Source organism: Chlorocebus sabaeus, chromosome 4 (genome assembly GCF_047675955.1).
Source record: "Chlorocebus sabaeus isolate Y175 chromosome 4, mChlSab1.0.hap1, whole genome shotgun sequence".
Lineage (NCBI taxonomy): Eukaryota > Metazoa > Chordata > Mammalia > Primates > Cercopithecidae > Chlorocebus > Chlorocebus sabaeus.
The window spans coordinates 75,200,463-75,217,957 of NC_132907.1; the positions used below are offsets into that span (position 1 = coordinate 75,200,463).

At 37.4% G+C, this 17,495-nt stretch overlaps 1 pseudogene; it reads right to left on the bottom strand.

The window, feature by feature from the left end:
* Window positions 1-15,185: 15,185 nt before the first annotated feature.
* Window positions 15,186-17,211, bottom strand: LOC103215052 (60 kDa heat shock protein, mitochondrial-like; annotated as a pseudogene).
* Window positions 17,212-17,495: the final 284 nt, after the last annotated feature.

Here is a 17,495-nt window from a genome sequence, read left to right on the forward strand (position 1 = left end):
ACTGTGGTTTTGATTTGTGTTTCTCTGATGATCAGTAACGTTGAGCTTTTTTCATATGTTTGCTGGGCATGTAAATGTCTTCTTTTAAGAAGTATTTGTTCATATCCTTTGCCCACTTTTTGATGGGGTTGTTTGTTTTTACTTGTAAATATGTTTAAGTTCGTTGTAAATTCTGGATATTAGACCTTTGTCAGAAGGGTGGATTGCAAAATTGTTCTCCCATTTCGTAGGCTGCCTGTTCACTCTGTTTCTTTTGCTGTGCAGAAACACCTTAGTTTAATTAGATCCCATTTATCAATTTTGGCTTTGGTTGTAATTGTTTTTGGTATTTGTCATGAAGTCTTTGCCCATGCCTATATCCTGAATGGTATTGCCTAGGTTTTCTTCCAGGGTTTTTATGGTTTTGGGATTTACATTTAAGTCTTTAATCCATCTTGAGTTCATTTTTGTATAAGGTGTAAGTAAGGGGTCCAGTTTCAGTTTTCTGCATATGTCTATCCAGTTTTCCCAGAACCATTTAATGAATAGAAGATCCTTACCCCATTGCTTGTTTTTGTCAGGTTTGTTGAAGATCCAATGGTTGTAGATGTGTGGTGTTATTTCTGAGGTCTCTGTTCTGCTTCATTGGTCTATATGCCTGTTTTAGTACCAGTACCATGCTGTTTTGGTTACTGTAGCTTTGAATTTGCATAGTGTGATGCCTCCAGCTTTGCTCTTTTTGCTTAGGATTGTCTTGGCTATATGGGATCTTCTTTGATTCCATATGAAATTTAAAATAGTTTGTTCTAATTCTGTGAAGAATGTCAATGGTAGTTTGATGGGAATAGCATTGAATCTATAAATGACTTTGGGCAGTATGGCCATTTTCATTATATTGATTCTTCCTATCCATGAGGATGGATTGCTTTTTTCCATTTGTTTGTACCCTCTCTGATTTCCTTGATAAGTGGTTTGTAATTCTCCTTGAAGAGGCCCTTCACATTCCTTGTTAGCTGTATTCCTAGGCATTTTATTATCTTGTAGTGATTGTGAATGGGAGTTCATTCATGATTTGGCTCTCTGCTTGCCTATTGTTGGTATAAAGAATGCTCATGAGTTTTGCACATTGATTTTGTATCCTGAGACTTTGCTGAAGCTGCTTATCAGTTCAAGAAGTTTTTGGGGTGAGATGATGTGGTTTTCCAAATATGAAATTATGTCATCTGCAAGCGGAAACAACTTGACTTTCTCTCTTCCTATTTGAATACCCCTAATTTCTTTCTCTTGCCTGATTGCCCTGACCAGAACTTCCAATACTATGTTGAATAGGAGTGGTGAGAGAGGGTGTGTTTGTCTTGTACCAGTTTTCAAAGGGAATGCTTCCAGCTTTTGCCCATTCAATATGATATTGGCTGTGTGTTTGTCATGAATAGCTCTTACTATTTGAGATAAGTTCCATCAATACCTAGTTTCTGAGAGTCTTTAACATGAAGGGATGTTGAATTTTTTTTGGAGGGCTTTTCTGCATCTATGGAGATAATCATGTGGTTTTTGTGCATGTCTGTAGTCCCAGCTGGCTGGTAGGCTGAGGTGGGAGAATCACCTGAGCCTAGGTGGTTGAGACTGCAGTGAGCCGAGATCATGTCACAGCACTCTGGTCTGGGCAACACAGTAAGAGCCTGTCAAAAAAAAAAAAAGAAAGAAAAAAATTCATGTAAAGTGTTAATCTGGTAGATACACAGATAAAAACACTTTAAAATGCAATCAACTTAAAGTAAGAATAATATACGTCTTTTTTTAATCAGAATTTTATTTTATTTTTTCACTCAAAATGTTGTAATAATTAGCTTGATAATGTACAAGGAGAGGAATGTCTTTATAAATTCCATGACTAACTTATGGAACATCACTTTTTATAAATTAAGTTGGAGATACTTTGATTCAAGTAAATAGATGTTTCCATCAACTTCAGTAGAAACAGAGTTAGACTTGAGAGTAAGAACTCTGTTTAATCTTATGACCAGGAATGTATTGAAAGTCAATTGTGTCATAAAGATCATCAAAGTCTCAGTGGATTGTTCTGTTTCCATTTAAAATCTTGGACTTTATAACTAATATTAATCATCAGGAGTGAAGAAAGGTGAAAACAGCTTTCTGCTTAGCTTCTATTAATCATTTCAAATCATTTTTTCCTCAGTTTCCTTAGGGAAACTGTAGGTTTTAAACAATGTACTTTTATTATTATTATCTTTATTTTTTCTTTTTGAGATAGAGTGTCACTCCATCAGCCAGGCTGGAGTGCAGTGGCACAATCTCAGCTCACTGCGACCTCCACTTCCTGGGTTCAAGTGATCCTCCTGCCTCAGACTCCTGAGTAGCTGGGACTACAGGCATATGACAGTATGCCCCATCTATTTTTGTATTTTTAGGTACAGATGGGGTTTTACCATGTTGGCCAGACTGGTCTTGAACTCCTGGCCTCAAGCGATCCACCCGGCTAGGCCTCCCAAAGTGACGGGATTACAGGAGTGAGCCACCACACCTGCAATACTTTTATTGGTAAACAGTTGAAATAATTGACAGCTCACATGCCTTTTAAAAGAAGATAGTAATTAAAAACAACACACTTCCAACAGACCATCTGCTGTTCACAAACATCACAGAAAGTCATCCTAAACTTGAAATGATGGTTTAAGGTAAGAACAGCTTATCTCTCAAGTTTTAGTGAAGGAGAAACAATTTTTTTATATCTACTTAAGAAATAGCACAGATTTTAAAATAATATTAGAAGAAAGTTTAGAGATCGTAATAAACACAGTATGGGGATGCTTAAATATTATCTTTTATCTTACAAATATATATTTTAAGTATTTCAACATAAATAACAAAGAAAGCTTCCTATTGTCTCTTGTCCCCATGTTATCGGACTGTTTTTATTCTCATTTTTTCCTTTGGGATTTTCTAAGATGTCTGTTTACCTGAAGGGGCCACTTTAATAAGGAGCTATCAGCAGTTTGTTTTTTAACAAGCTATCTCATAAACAAAACTATTTTATTTCCATGTGAACTTAAAATTATTAAGATTTAGGCCATGAACCTACTTTTTTCAATTAAAAAATATTTTGTCTTTTTATTAGGCCAATATACTACTGAACCAAATGCATTTTCAAAATACAACTTAAATTGCTCTTTTATTGACAGCGTTTAAATGATGCATGGTATTAGATGTTAGAGTTTGTTGTGAAAATTAATTGGATACTTCTAAATATGTGGTTGCCTTATCACTTTCACTCTTGTAAAAATGAGATGTTGATTTTTAGTGAATCTTCCTTGATATTAAATCTTTAGCACACATGAATCAAATACCTTGTCATCTAATAGAGCTTACTCTTTAATACACAAGACAATTGTTGGTGTCAAAAATAATATGATCTAGTGAACTTGGTATAGTGATCTCTTGTCTTTAGTAAACTATGACAAATTTACATTTTAGCATAAGTAGACTTTCAATTTCTGTCTCTCCTTTCAGTATTTTGCTGTAGTAGCGAAATAGTTTCTTAGCAAGGGAAGAAAAAGGATTAACTTGACTAAAACGCAGTTAAAATGCAAATGAAATGAATTTCTGGGCAATAAAGCATGCATTAACCTGAAACTCTAATGAAGATAATAATAAAAAGCCCCTGGAATATTTTACGCACCTCTATCTACTTCATCTTTATGCTCATTCAGATGTAAGACTTCCAATCATTTTAGAGGCTTTGCATTTCTGTTTGCCACAAACATGATTAACAGCTTTATGGCTCCATTTTATCCAGAGACACTCTCGGATCTACTTCATTTTACTCACTGAAAACCAAGCCATGAAAGCAGAAAAAAAACAGAATCATATCTTGTTTCTAAGAGTTACGTTCATTTTGTAGGAATTGCTAAAAATCAGTATTAGTGGTGGAATATAAATTGACTGAGTATCATGAAATCTCAAAATAATTTTACATTGAAAACAAAAGAAAATTTAATGTTTATGTAACATTAGCATCTGAATTACTAGGCTAGAAATAAGAGGGGATGATTTTGTCAGAGGCATTTGAACCAGAGAGACTCCATCTTGAGTAGGGGCTGGGTCACATAAAGCTGAGACCTGCTGGGCTGCATCCCTAGTGAGTCAGGCATTCTGACTCACACGATGAGATAGGAGGTTGGCACAAGACACAGGTCATAAAGGGCTTGCTGATAAAACAGGTTGCAGTAAAGAAGTCGGCCCAAAATCTACAAAACCCAAGATGGCAACTAGAGTGACCTCTAGTCATCCTCACTGCGCATTATATGCTAGTTACAAGGCATTCGCATGCTAAAAGATACTCCCTCCAGAGCCCTGACAGTTTACAGATACCATGTCGACGCCAGGAAGTTACCCTATGCAGTCTAAAAAGGGGAGGAACCCTCAGTTCCTGGAATTACCACCCCCTTTGCCAGAAAACTCATGAATAATCTACACCTTGTATAGCATGTGATCAAGACATAACCATAAAAATGGGCAACCAGCAACCTTCTGTACTGCTCTGCCTATGGAGTGGCCACTCGTTTATTTCTTTACTTTCTTAATAAACTTGCTTTCACTTTATGGAATTGCCTGGAAATCTTTCTTGCGCAAGATTCAAGAACCGTCTCCTGGGGTCTGAGTAGAAACCCCTTTTCTATAACAGTTTCTTCCTATAAACAGAGACATACATCCCTGTTATCACCCTGTAGATAGAGCTTAGCCACTTGTGGGCTGAGGAGGAGAGTCTTCATATCTCTGATGGATTTTGCTGAGCCAGGTACCCTTTCTGAGGAGACCAACCGCAGTTTAAGCAAACAGAACTAGGTCATTTCTTTTACCTTGTTAGACCTATTCACATTTTGCTCAAAGGCTTTTTAAAAATTCAGAGGATTTTAATATATTATCCTATAAAATAATTGTGTAATCTATTATTATAATAGATCATAAAAGAGTATGGTCATTATGGAGTAAGTACTGTTCCAGAATCATAAAATGTTAATAAGTCGTCAAGGTCAAGAAAATATAGGATAGGTTGAGAGTTAAATCTACAGAAGCTGGCACATTGTGAGTTGAAATAGCTGCAAAAGATTCATGAAGTCTATTCTATGCCACGAACAGTATCCCTGAAACTAATTTAAATAATTAGTTTTACTATTTTCATGTTCATCCGTTAGAAAGCATATGGTATAGCCTCAATGATTATAGCAATAAAAAAGGACCATTTGCTAGTCATAGCAATGCTGTGACTAGGAGATGCGAGGTCAAATAGAGCTCAAGAAAGTAGTCTTGAAACTAAAAGCCACAGAAATATGTCATTTAATGTGCATTATCCACTTTTATGTGCAGTATGCTTTTGATATTGAAAAAAAAAAGTATTTTGGCCTTGACTATATGTTTTCATCTATCTATCAGAGAGAACAAAAAAAAGTCATTGAATTAACTGGGGCAAATGAATTACTGAGTGGGTGGCCCCATCTATTTATTCTATTTGATAGACAATCTGTGGTCTTTCTCTTTCTGAAGTCAGAAGATTAACTTTGCTAACTGCTTCATGAATCAACGATCCTTTATCAAGTACATGCCCTGTCCTTTAGGAAATACAAAGCACCTTGCTGCCTGATGACTCAGATGCTACTTTAAATAGCTCGGGAAATGGAACTCTTTTATTGTCCTACTTAAATTATTCTTTCTACAGTGAGAGTTGAACTGTTATTCTACCATAAAATATGTACCTATATACTCATTTATATTCATATGATCATAGAGTGATTAATCTTAGCTTCTTTGGAACAATTAGTTCTATTCGAGCTGTGCTGGGGGTCATGCCTTTTCCCGCTGTTTCTACCTGCTCTACATCTACCTTCTTTCTGAGTTCTTCCCCATTATTTAAGGGAAGAGTTCTAACATGAATAGGACTTTATTGTGCTTATCGGAAGCAGCGGGGCTTTGCCTCTGTGAAATCTTTCTACTTTGACTGTGTAATGTATCTTTTACTCTTTATGTTTCTCTACTATTTCATTCCTTAATGGTGGTGAGGACAAGCTACATTCTTGGTGAATTCTTGGTGTGTAGGTTATTGGCTTGGAGACCAGAGGTGAGAGCACTTGACTAAGCACCACCACCATTCTTGATTGCCTAACTGTTTTCTCCAGGCACATTTTTACATGTCTAATATCACTCTATTTGTTGGAGAACTTCTGCCCCTCATTTAGTGTTGTATATCCTTCTGGTAAACAATCCAGTCAAGGTGCCAGTATCATCACACTCATCCTCTATGCTGTTAATCAGTTGGATGAGCATAGGTTCAGGCATCATTATTATGACAAAAATTGATGCACAGAATTTGAATCAAATTATATCTCAGGGAGGTGGTAGAAATGTACGCTATTCAATACATAGGCTTTAGGCATAAAAGGATACAACATTACTTAAAATTAAGATACGGATAATTATTTCAATTAATAAAAATTGAGTGATACCATTTGGTAAGTTCTGAAAAGGAAAAGAGTGCTATTCTACTAATAACTTCTTCCTTGCACAATGTTTTCTACATGTTTGAGACTTTTAATGAACACTAGGTATATTTAGGTCTGTTGCTTTGAGATTTCACTATATTGGCTAAAACATGTGTTAATGGGAGTAGTTTAAAAATACTATAACAATAATAACGATCAACTTATAAAATCTTCCTGGTGATTTAAAAAAATTCCTCATCAATTTAATTACTCAATAGCCAGTAAGATTAAATTTAACTCAGACATCCAATTTCAAATATCTGATATAAATTATAATGCTATGATAATATATGGGATATAAATTAAAGCCTAAGTAACATTTTTAATTCAAGATGTTCTGGGCAGCAATAGCATGTGATTGCCATGGAATCCCACTACAGTTAACAACAGGAAGCTTTCATGTCCCTATCAGAAGAACATGAGAATTGTTTCTATGAACCCCCCTCTACTTGTAGCGTTCTGAAACCCTTTCCCCTGCCTCCGCCATTCACATGCTTACTTCCTACAGCCATCTGTGCATAACACCTGACTCAGACCCTTCTGCATACACCCATCCAAACAATACTGATGCCTGTAACAAGCGGGCCTTTTCATAATACTCACAAGGTCGGTGTCTTACAGTGCACAGCATCATGGGAATTCAACACACTTTCATGGATGTATTTTGTCTTCTCTTTTTCACAGCTACCTTCTTTTCTCATGAGTTTCAGTCCTTGCCACATAAAAAGTCTGTGTCAGATTTTCAGGCGTCCTAAGCCTTAAGGCTTCTACCTATTATCTATTTAGATCTGGATCAGAGTGGGAGAACGGAATCTTTTCTTCTGAAAACGCACAGCATGGGGGTGGATAACAATCCCTGATGGATGTCGATCTTTCTCGCAACACGTCTGGACTGTGGGCGGGATCATTCAAACAATGGAGAGACAGGGAGGTGAGGATTGTCCAGGAAGCCACTCATGCTAACCTCACTAATATAAACAAGTTTTTGAGACCCCCACATTCAGGGACCTGGAAGAGAAACCACGTACGAAACTGTTCCAAATTAGGCACAAAGATGAGCTGTTTCTATGCCTATATTGAGAGAGAAACTTAAACGGAAGAAAAATAGTCCAGAGGCTTTAAATGTATAAATGAATGAGTTGTATAATAGTGGAGGTTGAGACAACCTAACAGAGTTAATACTTTGAGGGAAAGAGGCGAGAAACAGAGCCTGAAATGATTGGAGTCAAATAATAATTGTTACCATTAGCTCAAACATTTATATTTTAATACGTGGTTAAGATACTCAGGGGAGAGAATCCAGATGCTTCTGTCCTATCTGCTTTGGTTGTTCTTTTCCCTTGACTCTGTTACAACTACTTTTTCTTCTCACTTAACTGTTTTTCTGCATTTTTTCCTTCCTTCACTCTCTCCCATGGGACTTAGCTAACAGCCTCAAGCGTGCTTTCTCTCTATGAAATGTGTCATCTTCCTTCACTCTCTCCCATGGGACTTAGCTAACAGCCTCAATAATGCTTTCTCTCTACGAAATGTGTCTTCTAATTTTAATTCGTTTGTGTTCTTTGTGTTAATATGTCACTTACATCATTAATGGTGATAATTTACATCCAACATTCTAGATGAGATATATGTGAGTTATTAGCTGGAATCACTTGACTGTATTGTGGCAAAGGATGATGAAAATCTTTATTTAGAAAGATTTTATAGTAAGGGACCTTTATTTTTAAAGATTAATAAAAGAGAAAAAATAATATGATGATCCCTCCACAGGAATTTACATTTAATTGGTAAAAACTTACATCAAATTATGTCTTCAAATCCCAATGATGTTTGTGTTTAAAGTACAGTGAAGGATTTAGAAGGTCCCCACTCGACTCTCCTATAAATAAGTATGAGGCAGGTTTTGGTTATGATGGTACTAGAGATAGAGATATAACTCTTTTGTTTGACATACGTAGTATTGCCATGTGCTAAAGTATGAAACGAGATCTGGAGAGAGCTTCTGACTAACAAATGGTTTTTGAAATTTTAATGGCAAGATATAAATTATGCTGTAACAGAATTTTTAAGAGAGCAGTATCATATAAATCATAATTATATGATTAATATTTAATCATATAATATGTTGCTTCAAAAATAGGATAAACAGATTATTTGATTTCATGAGCAAATGAATCCTAGTCAATTGTGCGTGGTTTACACAGAGTCATCTAGGGTGGTCCCGGAGATGAGAATTTTCTCCTCCTTAAGCTTTCTTTTCTGCCATGCTTGTCTGTACATGGACATTTGTAGAAACATTTTTATTTTGACTTACCTATTTGCTTACATTTTTCTATTGTATTTATTTTTGGAAGTAGAATATTAATGTTATGCAAATAATCTAATAATTTTGGCAAACATACAATCAAAGTAGGGGGATAGTATAGAGTTAAAGCATGGCCATAAGAACACAATTCAAAAAGTGATATTTTATCTCCTTATTAATGTTCATTATTTAACACTGATTAAATCTAAACACAATTAGTCCCACAATGTGCAATATCTAATTTTGCTTTTTAGTACTATAAATGTGGAGGAGTTTCACTCTTTTGTTTAATGTTATTCATTTACAAAAGAAAAATTTAAATTAGTAGTCTGGTTGGATTATTGAATTTTTTAACATAACATTATTTTATAATACAGTCTACTCATAAACTTTTTACTATTGTACAAGATTTTTTTTTATGTATAATGTCCTTCTTTTGTTCACATTTTGCCTGCTATCTTTCTTTGGTGCAACTTATTCTAATGTGTATAGAAGTTATACTTTTTAATAAAATCTTCCATGTAGCCATCTTTCTTCACAGGTATTTTGAATAAGAAAGTTTTTTAATAATGCATTTATAGAACTATTTCACTCCATCCATCCCACATGGAGAATGCCTTAGGATGAGGTTCAAATTTATTTTAATAAAATACTGGTAATATTCATTATCATCTAATCCAACTCAGTTTTTGGTTCTGTAACGTAGAACTCTGTAACTTAAAAATCACTTTATGGGACACCTGTTTTGTACCATTTCTGATCTCCTTTCCCCGCCTCCCTCTCGTAATCCAAATGTTTCTGAAGTAAGCCACTCTACTTGGGCTCCAGTCTACTTGACCTAGTCACCACCTGACGTGCCTTGCTATACGTCAGTACCCTATGCTTCTTGTTCTAGAATGTATTTCAGTTGAGAGTTCCAAAACGCATTTTCTGCAGGTTCTTTGGGATAGAGCAAGATATTAAACAGCTCAACATTGTATCATTCGTCCTCACTCCTTCTTGGATTTATACATCTTAGTAAGTAAAAGAAAAGCACATAAGTCCTCTACTTCACACTCTACTTTGTAGATAACCTATGTGAAGAGAGTTGGAACCACAAATGGCCCTAGAAAGTAGATCCTAAGGATCAGAGTTCGCACATGAATTACTAAGAAGCTGAGCTAAACTTTTTAGTAATTAATGTGTGAAGGAGGTACTTGTGTGGTGGTAAAGTCTGGCATTCAATGTAATACAGCTACTGTGGTTTTAACTTGTGCTTAATGAGGATGGTGTAAATAGGAAAGTAAGCCATTGTGATGCTCAGTTCCTCGGCACTTGACCTGTATGGGAAAAATAAGTAAAGATGACAAGCTGACTTTGTTTCACTGACTGGAACATTTTTAAAAATTAAAATGTTAGGATCAGAACAGCAACATTCAACTAAATGCATACTGAGGACATAAGGTCTCTAAGGTAACTTTTAAGCAGATTATGGTCTTCTGTAACCACAGAAAAGTTTGTTTGAAAATCAGGCCAAAGTTCAAAATGTAAAAGTGGAAGACCTTGTGAAGTCTTCACAGATCTCCTTTATCAAAGTCAAGGTATTCTGGAAAAAAAAAAAGTGAGACTCAAACCTGGAATGGGTGACAAGCCAAAGAAGCTTACATTCCATGTGTCCCTTGGACATTTAGAGGAAGGTTCAAAATATGCCCATTTAAGATCATGGTAACGAAGAATTTTGTCTCTTGTGGGATTAAAGTCTTAATATTCATAACAGGAAGCAGCTCAGACCAAATTAATTGCTTACTAAGTCTGAGGGTATATTAGTCAGAGTTTTCTAGAGGGACAGAACTAATAGGATAGATGTATATATAAAGGAATTTATTAAGGAATATTGACTCACACAATCACAAGGACAAATCCCACAGTAGGACGTCAGCAAGCTGAGGAGCAAGGGAGCCAGCAGGAGTTCCAAAGCATCAAAAGTAGGGAAGCAGACAGTTCAGTCTTTGGTCTGTGGTCAAAGGTCCAAATGTCCAAAAGCTGAAAAACTTGGAGTGCGATATTCGAGGGCGGGAAGCATCTAGCACGTGGGAAAGATGTCAGCTGGAGAACTAAGCCAGTCTAGTCTGTCCACATTCTTCTGCCTGCTTTATTCTGACCTTGCTGCCACTGATTAGATTGTGCCCATCCGGATTGAGGATGGGTCTGCCTTTCCCAGTCAACTGACTCAACTGTTATTATCCTTTGGCAACACCCTCACAGACACACCCAGGAACAATACTTTGCATCCTTCAATCCAATCAAGTTGACACTCAATATTAACCATTACAGAGGGTAATCTAGAAACTGTAGCAGAGGAGGAAAAAGATAATGGATATTACTACAATCTGTGATCAGTTGCAATAATGGGGAATGTAGCTTGCCTGAAGGCTTTTAGTTATTGCATATGGCTACCACTTAAAAGGAAATGTTTTTTATTGAACTTTTTGTTCCACTTTTGTTAAAAAAAGAAAAAGCTGAGGACCTCTTATTCTGATAGGTATGTAATCCCTATATTGCAACATGAGAGCCTAATATATTGGAGAAAATGGGTTTGGTCCTGATGGCACAGCCAGTATGCCTGATCAGACACATTAAATATAGCATTTTGTATATATTTTTGTGGGGTCACCTCTCTGTGGACACAGATGCAACCTGATTGTGCCTGACCTCATGTTAGTACAACATCTCTTTGCCTCATTTCCTGAAATTCACTCTTGTTGCCATTATGTGAAACTCTGGATACCTATTCATATGATAGTAGGTATGGTTGGGAGGGTGAGGGCATTAATGGCAAACAGTTATGATGATATGGTTTGGCTGTGTCCCCACCAAAATCTCATCTTGAATTGTACTCCCATAATGCCCATGTGTTGTGCAAAGGACTCGGTAGGGGATAATTTGAATCATGGGAGTGGTTCCCCCATACTGTTCTCATGGTAGTGAAAAAATTTCACGAGATCTGATGGTTTAATCAGGGTTTCCACTTTTGCATCTTCTTCATTTTCCTTTGATTCTGCCATGTAAAAAGTGCCTTTCATTGTCCACCATGATTCTGAGGCCTCTTCAGCCATGTGGAACTGTAAGTTCAATTAAATCTCTTTTACTTCCTAGTCTCTGGTATGTCTTTAACAGCAGTGAGAAAATGGACTAATTGAGTAAAGTGGTACCGGGAGTGGGATGTTGCTGAAAATATACCCAAAAATTTGGAAGTGACTTTGGAACTGGGTAACAGACAGAAGCTGCAACAGTTTGGAGGGTTCAGAAGAAGACAGAAAAATATGAGGAAGTTTGGAACTTCCTGGGAACTTGCTGAATGGCTTTGACCAAAAGCCTGATAGTGATATGGACAATAAACTCCAGACTGAGATGGTCTCTGATGGAGATGTGGAAATTTTTGGGAACTGGAGCAAAGGTGACTCTTGTTATGTTTCAGCAAAGAGACTGGAAGCATTTTGCCCCTGCCCTAGAAATTTGTGGAACTTTGAACTTGAGAGAGATGATTTAGGATATCTGATAGAAGAAATTCCTAAGCATCAAAGCATTCAAGAGGTGAACTGGGTGCTATTAAAAACATTCAGTTTTACAAGGAAAGCAGAGCATAAAAGTTTGGAAAATTTGCAGCTTGACAATGTGATAGAAAAAGAAAAATCCATTTTCTGAGGAGAAATTCAATTGGCTGCAGAAATTTGCATAAGTAATGAGGAGCTTAATTGTTAATCCCAAGACAAAGGGGAAAATGTTTCCAGGGCATGTCAGAGGTTTCCATGGCAGCCCCTCCCATCACAAGCTCAGAGGCCTAGGAGAAAATTATTTTGTGTGCCAGACCCAGGGACCCTGTGCTGTGTGGAGTCAAGAAACTTGGTGCCCTGTGTCCCAGCTGCTCCAACTGTAGCTGAAAGGGGCCAATGTAGAGCTTGGGCTGTGGCTTCATAGGTTGCAAGCCCCAAGCGTTGGCTGCTTCCAAGTGGCGTTGAGCCTGTGAGTGCACAGATGTCAAGAACTGGGGTTTGGGAACCTCTGCCTAGATTTCAGAAGATGTATGGAAATATCTGGATGGCCAGGAAGCAGTTTGCTGCAGGTGGGTGGGGGGCACTCATGGAGAACCTCTGCTACAGCAGTGCAGAAGAGAAACGTGGGGTCAAAGACCCCACACAGAGTCCCTAATGAGGGACTGCCTAGTGGAGCTGTGAGAAGAGGGCCACCATCCTCCAGACCTCAAAACGGTAGATCCACTGACAGCTTGCACTGTGTACCTGGAAAAGTCGTAGACACTCCATGCCAGCCCATGAAAGCATCTGGCAGGGAGGCTGTAGCTTGCAAAGCCACAAGGGTAGAGCTGCCTAAGAACATGGGAACCCACCTCTTGCATTAGCTTGACCTGGATGTGAGACCTGGAGTCAAAGGAAATCATTTTGTAATTTTAAAATTTGACTGCCCCACTGGATTTTGGACCTTCATGGACCCCATAACCCGTTTGTTTTGGTGAATTTCTCCCATTTGGAATGGCTGTATTTATCCAATACCTGCACCCCCATTGTATCTAGGAATAACTCTCTTGCTTTTGATTTTACAGGCTCATAGGCAGAAGAGACTTGCCTTGTCTCAGATGAGACTTTGAACTGTGGACTTTTGGGTTAATGCTGAAATAATTTAAGACTTTAGGGGACTGTTGGGAAGGCATGTTTGGTTTTGAAATGTGAGGATGTGAGGACATGAGATTTGGTGGGGCCACGGCTGGAATGATATGGTTTGGCTGTGTCCCCACCCAAATCTCACCTTGAATTTTACTCCCATAATTCCCACTTGCTATGGGAGAGACCCAGTGGGAGATAATTTGAATCATGGGGGTGGTTTCCCCATCCTGTTCTCATGGTAGTAAATATGTCTCATGAGATCTGATGGTTTTATACAGGGTTTTTGCTTTTGCATCTTACTCATTTTCTCTTGCTACCGCCATGTAAGAAGTGCCTTTTACCTCCTGCCATGAATCTGAGGCCTCCCCAACCATGTGGAACTGTAAGTCCAATTAAACCTTTTTCTTCCCAGTGTCAGGTATGCCAGTATGAGCATCATGAAAACAGCCTAATACATATGTCTTTTACCAATAGAAGATAAAAGCCAGTTGATAAATCCTACTCTCTTTCTTCTCCATGATGGTGTTCCTGAGATGTACTATGTATAGCTAATATGGCACATACCTGTGACTTTAATAATTAATTACTTAGTGCTGGGCCTAGGGCTTTGACCCCTTCCCTGCATTCTCTAGGACTACATGATTAGTGCACTAATAGCACTGAAGGTCTCTGCCTCAGATTTCATTTTCTGGAAAACTCAAAATATCATCCAATAAAAATAACTAAATAAATTAATCAATAAAGACTATTTTGTATTTAGAAAATATACTAAAACTAAATGTGTCTCACTTTTTTCTTTTATTAAAATTAAGTTTTTGAAAAAAAACTGTTTCTTTTTTCTTCTTCTTTTCTTTTCTTTCCTTTTTTTTTTTCTTTCTCTCTTTTTTGAGACAGAGTCTCACTCTGTCGCCCAGGCTGGAGTGCAGTGGTGCGATCTCTGCTCACTGCAACCTCTGCCTCCCAGGTTCAAGCAATTCTCCTGCCTCAGTCTCCCAAGTAGCTGGGGTTACAGGTGTGTGCCACTGTGTCTGGTTAATTTTTGTATTTATAGTAGAAACAGGGTGTTACCATGTTGGCCGGGCTTGTCTCAAACTCTTGACCTCAGGTGATCCCCCCACCTCAGCCTCTCAACTCTACTGTTTCTAAGATTTTCTTGTCTGCTGTTCCCTTCTTTGAAGAGTAATTTGGAAATATTTGCTATAAACCTTTTTTCAGGCATTGTGCTTTCAATAAATTATCTAAAGGATCTAATCTAAAGGTAGCTGCAAAACTTCATTTTTATAAACTGTAAACAATTTTTTTTTTACACAAAGGTTGTCACCTAATCATATATTTCTCTAATTTAAACACCATTGTTCTTATTGTCTGCAGAAAGGCTGCTTCTTAACTTCCAATCTAATGATGGCAAGCACTAAAATCCTGACTTTAACCGAATACTAATAAAAATGCCTCAGTTATTTAAGTTGAAAACAATACATTGGTAAATGGCTCTCTCAACAAATATTGGGAATGTACAAATATATTTTTATTCAAAAATTCAAAATAAATTATCTTACAGACAATGACAGCAATAGACCATTATATATTGTCAACGAAAATGGTCACTGGTGATTACAGTGATTCCTTAAACATCAGCCAGCCTTTTCTCCTATCATTTTCTTTAACTGACTTCTCTGAAGTTATTGGTTAGAAACACTGCCTTGAGCTTTCTGTCATGGTTTATTCATAGTGGTGAAGTGCTATTCTGGAAGTTAGACCATACCACCTCCCATTCCTGCCATTGCCCCCATATCAGGGTCCTTCTCTTTTTTAGGTGTTTCTGTCACTACACCGTCTGCTGTAGTCAAAGCCATTTCAGAAGCATCCACTAAAATGGTTCTCCAGTGATTCCTTTTCCCACTATATTCACAAAATCTCAAAGCATAATGTCATAACCGACCTCTGAGGATCATTGCGTAATTTTCTCAACTTTCAAAGATTCTTCAACATCTGCATTCTTAGCCATAGTCATTGCAGAAAATTTGAGTGGTCTGTTAATAATACATATGCCAACTTTTTATCTTTATTAATGAATCCAAGTCTGGAATGCACCAAAGCAATGCAACAATCCCTTCCCAGAACAATACCTTCTTCAAAACTAGCTATTGTAGCATTAAGGGTATCTGTAACATCTTTTCATTGACTTTGATATCACTCATCCCACCAAGCTTCAGCACAGCTACTTCATCTGACTGTTTTGCCAGGTATCAATTTCATTCAGGTTTTCTTTTTTTTTTTTTTTTTTAATGGAGCTTCACTTTGCCACCAGGCTGGAGTACAGTGGCTCAATTTTGGCTCACTGCAACCTCTGACTCCCTAGTTCAAGCGATTCTCCTGCCTTAGCCTCCTGAGTAGCTGGGAGTACAGGTACACACCACCACACCCAGCTAATTTTTGTACTTTTAGTAGAGACGGGGTTTCACCATGTTGGCCAGGATGGTCTCGAACTCCTGATCTCATGATCCTCCCACCTTGGCCTCCTAAAATGCTGGGATTGCAGGCGTGAGCTACTGCACCTGGCCCAGTTTTTCCTTATTGTATTGACTAGTTGTGATATCTAACTGGAGGAGTATCTTGAATATACTTTTGAATTTGAGCCTTGTCATTATTTCCTTTTAAGAGCGTACCATCATCTTTTGTCACAATGACCTCTCCAATTTCTTCTAAGGCATGAGGCTGAACAACTTCAAGATTTAGGGTCAACCCTTCTTGTTCAAACACTTTGCCACCAATAGCAGTAGTCGTATCTTTAAGCTTGTTCCTTCAATTGTCACCTAAACCTTGAGCTTTGGCTGTTACAGCCTAAAGACCAACTTTTATACTATTCAAAACAGTATTTTCAGCAGTTACAACCAAGGGCTTATAGTGAGCACTGGCGATTTAAAGACCAGGTATAATGGACTGGACACTGGAAATTTCCTTTTCACTCAGTAGAACATACACATACTGAAATTCACATACTATTATTCACAATATAATACACTTTTGATGTATTCATAAAGTATGGAGAAATATAGCCTTGATCAAACTTCATGCCTGCCATAATTTCTAGTTCATCTTTCAGTGTTTTTCCATTATTTACTGTGATGACACCCTTTCTTCCAGCTTTATTCATTGCATAAGAAATAGGTTGCCAATTTCTTTCTCTCTGTTTACGGAAATCATAGCATCCTGAGCAGTTTCTTCAGGAGTTACTACTGGTTGAGACTGATTCTTAAGTTCAGCAACTACAGAATCAATAGCTAACATAATATGTCTCCTGATTTCCACTGGATTAGCACTTTTGCTAATTTTCTCTTTCCTTGACAATAGGGCATGCCAGTACAGTAGCAGTGGTGGTGCAATCCCCAACCTCTTCATTTCTGTTACTGGAAACATCTTGAACAGGTTTAGCTCCAATATTTTCATATTTATCTTCTAAGTTCATTGAGTGTGCAACAATCACTCCGTATTTCGTTACTTTAGGACTTCCCCAACTCTGTTCAATAATCACTATTCTTCTCTTTGGCTCCATCGTAACAGCTACAACATAGGCTTAAAGTCGTATAACTTGAAGCATTAAGGCTCGGGCTTCTACACCAAATTTCACATCTTTAGCATAAGCCCAAGTGACAGGAGAAGCTAGTACCCTGGACACAGGTCTCATTTGGTGAGAGATTGTGAATAATCAAACCATATCTGTAAGGCAGTGGCAGGGAGCGTGCGCATTGAGGCAGGTGATTATCAGCAAGTAAGGGCCAAAACCTCTTATAATTGTGATTATCATGTTATTATGTACAATAGGAGAAAATCTTTGCAAACAGATGTATAGAGTTAAGATAAATTATTTAAACAAGTTATGATAAATATAAAAAAGAATATTATGCAGTGATTAAAATTAACATTCTGAAAGTTATATACATATCCTTGATATGATCTTAGGAGAACAATCTGTTAAAATCTGTATATAGGGTATGACAT